The 6,400-nt window shown below is 46.0% G+C and overlaps 1 protein-coding gene across 1 annotated transcript in view; it reads right to left on the reverse strand.

Annotated features, from left to right (window-relative positions):
• Window positions 1-6,400, reverse strand: part of CRKL (CRK like proto-oncogene, adaptor protein) — a 32,203-nt gene that overhangs the window by 1,772 nt on the left and 24,031 nt on the right. The gene's annotated exons all lie outside the window — the stretch shown is intronic.

Raw genomic sequence — 6,400 nt, forward strand, 5'->3', positions numbered from 1 at the left:
GTATTTGTGATTTACTCTCTTGACTGGGAAGGGCAGGATTCGAACCTGCCACCTTAGGTGTACGTGGCTGGCGCCTTAGCCCGTTGAGCTATAGGCGCCGAGCCATAATATTTTTTAAAGAACTAATCTACTTTTTAAAAACAACTCAGTACTTAATAAAAATCAGGCAGAGCCAAATACACAAGGTGCGAGCAATTGCTGGGGGCATATCTCAGCTGGCAAGAAGTTAAGAGAAGCACCTTTGGGCACACTGTGCGCACAGCAGACTTCCCTACCCCTAGAGATGAACATGTGACTCTCTGAGAACAGTTAAAGTCATACAAAATAGCATTTTAAAAATCTGTTTCCACCCAAATTCACACGGGATGGAACTGCTGTCACCAATGCTTCACCCACTATGTCGCCTCTCTGAGAAGCAATGTTATCTGCCTGAGTTGTCCATTCCCTGCCAGCTCTGTGAGGCAGTACTTGGGGAAGGAACACTGGCTCTGAGCATTTTCAAACCACAGGTAGTGGCTTGGCACCCGAAGCTTAGTGGTTAGGGCACCAGCGACATACACCCAGGCTGGCGGGTTTAAACCTAGTCTGGGTCAGCTAAACAGTGACAACTACAACCAAAAAATAGCCAGGCATTGTGGCAGGCACCTGTAGTCCCAGCTACTTGGGAGGTTGAGGCAAAAAAAATCACTTAAGCCCAAGAGTTTGAGGTTGCTGTGAGCTATGATGGCATGGTACTCTACCAAGGGTGACATAGTGAGACTGTCTCAAACAAACAAAACAAAACAAAACACCTGAAGCCCCCAAACCACAAGATGTTTGTTTGACGCCTGCAGATACGTTTTGTTTCTGAGCATGCCTGCAATCGATGCCTCTGACACATTAACCTGGTAAACTGTTTTTTATGCAGACCTGCCTTGAAATAAAGCTTCTTTTGCCATGTATCTGAGAGAAGACTATCCCAAAAATAAGGTAAGGGGAAAAAAATCTATCACCATTTGCAACAAAATAAAGTCAAAAATAAACTGGACACTGGGGATAAGACTACATCTGTCATTCACAATGTTATTTCCAATTTCTCCTGCTCATTATAACAGTTACCCCCTCAACTTACAAAATACATTATGGTTATAAAGCTTTGTATCCGTCATATATTGGGGTTGCATGCAATCTTTCATTTTGTGAAGAGGGGTCTTCTGCTAAAACTACTGGACTAGCAAGTTGACTGCTTGCCTGAAGTCACCAAGGATGCCAGCAGTGCCCAGGCCCCTTTGGTACACCCCTTTCCCCATCCACATCAGGGCTGTGCCGTGTGCAGAGGGCCCACCAGTTGCCACTGCTGCTGCTCTGACAAAGGTCTCCAGTAGAACCACACCTGCCCCTTCTGGTTACTAGGTGGGTCAGTAGACCCCACAGACTGGACTATAGATAGCGCACGTTTTGTCTAAAGTTTTTAATCTTAGTCTGCCTTAAGTGATACTTGATAAACATGAAAAAATAAAATCTGACCTTCCTGAAACTCTTGCTCCAGGTAGCCCTTTCCCCTAGTTTCTTGGGTAAGCTCATCCCTCCAGCCTGGGGGCTGTGAATGTGCTCTCACCTCCTGCTAACCACTTTCACTTCGGGCCCCCAGTCTCACTACCTGGTTCTCTCAGCCCAGCTACCCTCCCCTGAGCCACCTGTCACCATCTGTGTCACTGTGCCCTAATCACCCACATTTCCTACAGCCAGACCCCACCCACCATACTCTAGCTATTGTTCCTATCCTTTCCCAAAGGGCCTTCTGATGGCCGAATTCCAGTTTTCTACCCCTGCATCTTGTGGCACTTGAACTCAGCCACCCATCTCCTTTCCCATGGTGGTCTGTAAAATAATCCTGCCAGATGGTTATTTCCCATTTATACCTAAGGAGCGCTGTTTACTGCTCCCCAATAGGCACTTCCCTACCCCTGATCACACACTACCTCCATAAAATCCTCTCTGAAGGAGGGAATCCATACTCTGCAAAGCATGGGGCTCTTATAAACTACTTTCTGGAGAAGCCTGCAGAATTGGGAAAAGTAAACAGAGAAACACTAGGTTGATATACCTAAGATGGTGGGGGAGATGGCAGAGCAGAGAAGCAAGGCTCTGGAGGACAGAAGTGGCAGGCATGAGTGAGGTCAGCCTAAGGACAGTAGAAGACTGACCTTTGAAGCATCAACAGGACCAAGCCAATGCTCTGGTTTTTAACCCCTGCCCCCAATTCCTCTCTGCCCAGGAGAACATCCAAACTCCAACCTTCAAGATTCTGCCTGATCAGCTCCTGCCTCTTCCCATCTCTGACCTAATTTCATGCCACTCTGCCCCTCCCTGCTGCACTCATGCTGGCTTTCTTTCCATTTCTCAAATTTGCCAAGCTCTCTCCCAGATATGGACTATATGACAAATGTGAGGACAGGATGTACTGGAAATTCCATTGCCCTTTTAACATTCTAGCCTCTTGTCCAAAATTGCCAACCTGGTACTAAAACACCCTGGACCTCTGTTCTTCCCTCAGAGGTGAAGAAGCGTAAGCAACCCTGACCAAAGCCAAACAAGTCCTAAGGAGTACCTAAGCCTCCTTATCAAGCCTCACATGCAAACAATGATAGCTGAAGGGTTCTCCCTAAGAGGAGGAAGGAATGGCTGTAACTATCACAGGCAGGGTACTTATTCTGCTCAGAGCACTGTAGAACCTTTCTACACTGTGTACTGGGATGCATAAAGACACAACTTGAATATCACGTCTACTTAAAACTAAGTATACAGCTGGGCCCAGTGGTGTGCACCTGTAGTTCCAGCTACTCTGGAGGCTGAGGTGGGAAGACTGCTTCAGCACCTCAATTTGAGGCCAGCTTGGGCAACACAGTGAGACCTTTCTCAAAAACAAACTAAAATAAAACAGGCATAAGGTGGCACAGTGCGGCAGTACACAGCACGAACTTCAGAGCATGGCAGGACTGAACCAATGTTCTGGTTCTGCCACTTTTAGTGGCTACATGATCATGGCAAACAGCTCAAGTTTTCCAAGTCTCTGTTTCCTTCCAGCTTTGGAAGGTTCTTGCAATAATTAAAATGAAGTACTACATGGGAATCATTAACTAGATCACCCAACTAAGTAAATGATAGCCATTATGAGTGGAGATTCCTGAACAGAATACAGACTACACCCCCAACCCCCACAGCTGGCCTCTACTGGCCACACCCTGTAGAAGCACCAAGGGAAGAGTTGGAATCAGCATTCACAAGCACAACATCACACAACTCAGTTCGTTTTCAACCTTGTCAGTAACAAAGATCCTTTCAAAACCCTTGAAAGAGGCCATGGAGGAAGAGGAGGCATGAAGAATGGCTTATTAGAATGAGAAGAGGCAGCCCTGAAAAGGGCAGAGGGCTAATAAATTCCTATGACAGATACTACGCAGCTGAAAAGTACAATGGGGAGACGGAGAAGGTGAGCTGGGCACTGAAAACTGCCAACAACACTGACACTTCATGCCTTTGATTCTGGCAGTCTTTTTAGCACACTTTCTACATGATCCTACCTAATCAACCCAGTAAGACTTACTGGACATCTACTGCACCGAAACTGGGCAAGTAGGGCCAGGTGTGGTGGCTTCATGTCTATAATCCTAACACCTGGGATCCACCTAAGGACAGTGGATTGCTTGAGCTTAGGAGTTTAAGACTAGCCTAAGCAACAGAACAACCCCATCTCTACTAAAAATAAATAAACAACTAAAAAGAAATAAAAAAACTAGCTGGGTGTTGTGGTGGGTTCCTGTAGTCCCAGCTATGTGGGAGGCAGAGGCAAGAGGATAGCTTGAGCCCAAGACTTTGAGGCTTCTGTGAGCTATGATGCCACAGCACCCTACCCAGGTCAACAGAGTGAGACTCTAACTCAAAAAAATTTAAAAAATAAGAGAAATTCATTCTTCATGCTATGTCGTCCATGAAAATGCAAGAACAATTTTAAAAACCATCTGGGTAGAAGGATTTTATTGAGCCCATGAGTCCAAGGTTACAGCAAGCTATGATTGTGGCACTGCACCCCAGCCTGGGCAATAGAATGAGACCCTGTCTCTAAAAAATAAACAAACATCGGGCAGTGCCTGTGGCTCAGTGAGTAGGGCGCCGGCCCCATATACCAAGGGTGGTGGGTTCAAACCCGGCCCTAGGCAACCTACAGCAAATAAATAGCCGGGTGTTGTGGTGGGCACCTGTAGTCCCAGCTACTCGGGGGGCTGAGGCAAGAGACCATCTAAGCCCAAGAGCTGGAGGTTGCTGTGAGCAATGACGCCACAGCATTCTACCCAGGGTGACAAAGTGAGACTCTGTCTCTAAAATAAACAAACAAACAAATAAATAAAAATCTAAAAACTAGGGCAGCCCTGTGGCTCAGTGAGTAGGACGCCAGCCTCATATACTGAGGGTGGTGGCTTCAAACTCAACCCTGGCCAGCTAAAAACAGCAGTGGCAACTGCAACAAAAATAGCTGGTGTTGTGGCAGGCGCTTGCAGTCCCACCTATTCGGGAGGCTGAGGCAAGAGAATTGCTTAAGAGTTAGAGGCTGCTGTGAGCTGTGATGCTACAGCACTCTACTGAGGGTGACAGAGTGGGACTGTGTCTCAAAAAAAAAAAAACCCCCAAAAAACTAGGTGTTCACAGCCGCCTCTAGCTCGCCACCAGCTCCAGCTGAAGAAGAGGGGTAAGGAAGGAGGTCTTTATACCATGACTCGTACACAGCAGCCTGCCCGCAAATCCACGGGTGGTAAAGCACCCAGGAAGCAACTGGCTACAAAAGCCGCTCGCAAGAGTGCGCCCTCTACTGGAGGGGTGAAGAAACCTCATCGCTACAGGCCTGTTACTGTGGCACTCCATGAAATAAGACATTATTTAGAAGTCCAGTGAACTTCTGATTCGCAAACTTCCTTTCCAGCATCTGGTGTGAGAAATTGCTCAGGACTTTAAGACACATCTGCGCTTCCAGAGCACAGCTATTGGTGCTTTGCAGGAGGCAAGTGAGGCCTATCTGGTTGGCCTTTTTGAAGACATCAACCTGTGTGCTATCCAGCTAGCACGCCGCATACTTGGAGAACATGCTTAAGAGTCTGCTATGATGGGAAAATATTTCATTATCAAAAAAAAAAAAAATTCTCTTCTTCCTATTATTGGTAGTTCTGAATGTTAGACCCCCCCCCATGGGGTCAAAAGATACTTAAGTATATGATTGTGACTGGAAAAACAGGGGACAGAAATTAGGTATTCGCAGTTTTTCCATTTTCATTTGTGTGTGAATTTTTAATATAAAATGCGGGGACGTGCAGCATTAAAGCGAGTCAAAATGTTTCAGTGAACAAGTTTCAGCAGTTCAACTTTATAATGATTATAAATAAACCTGTTAAATTTTTCTGGACAATGCCAGCATTTGGATTTTTTTAAAACAAGTAAATTTCTTATTGATGGTAACTAAATGGTGTTTGTAGCATTTTTATCATACAGTAGGTTCCATCCATTCACTATACTTTTCTAACTGACTTGTCCTACATGCAAGTACATGTTTTTAATGTTGTCTGCCTTCTGTGCTGTTCCTGTAAGTTTGCTATTAAAATACATTAAACTGTAAAAAAAAAAATCTAAAAACTATATATTCTTGGGCAGTGTCTGTGGCTCAGTGGATAGGGCGCTGGCCCCATATACCGAGGGTGGCAGTTTCAAACCTGGCCCTGGACAAATTGCAACAAAAAAATAGCCGGGCATTAGGGTGGGCGCTGGTAGTCCCAGCTACTCAGGAGGCTGAGGCAAGAGAATAGCCTGAGCCCAGCAGTTGGAGGTTGCTGTGAGCTGTGTGACACCAAGGCACTCTACCAAGGACAATAAAGTGAGACTCTGTCTCTACATAAAAATAAAATAAGATAAAAAATAAAAAGTATATATTTTTATTGTATTTTATTTTTTTTTGAGACAGAGTCTTCCTATCACCCTGGGTAGAGTGCCATGACATCACAGCTCACAGCAACCTCAAACTGGGGCTCAAGCAATCCTCTTGCCTCAGTTTGTCTATTTTTTGTAGAGATGGGGGGTCTCACTTTTGCTCAGGCTGCTATTGAACTCGTGAGCTCAAGCAATCACCTGTCTTGGCCTCTTAAGAGTTCTAGGATTACAGGTGTGAGCCACCTTGCCCAGCCTAAAAACTGTGTTTTTGAAAAGCACAAAAGATGGCTCGGCGCCTGTGGCTCAAGCGGCTAAGGCGCCAGCCACATACACCCAAGGTGGCAGGTTCGAATCCCCAGCCTGGGCCCGCCAAACAACGATGGCTGCAACCAAAAAATGGCCAGGCATTGTGGCGGGCGCCTGTGGTCCCAGCTACTTGGGAGGCTGA

The sequence above is a fragment of the Otolemur garnettii genome, unplaced genomic scaffold (genome assembly GCF_000181295.1).
Source record: "Otolemur garnettii isolate 467f Iridium unplaced genomic scaffold, OtoGar3 scaffold00218, whole genome shotgun sequence".
Lineage (NCBI taxonomy): Eukaryota > Metazoa > Chordata > Mammalia > Primates > Galagidae > Otolemur > Otolemur garnettii.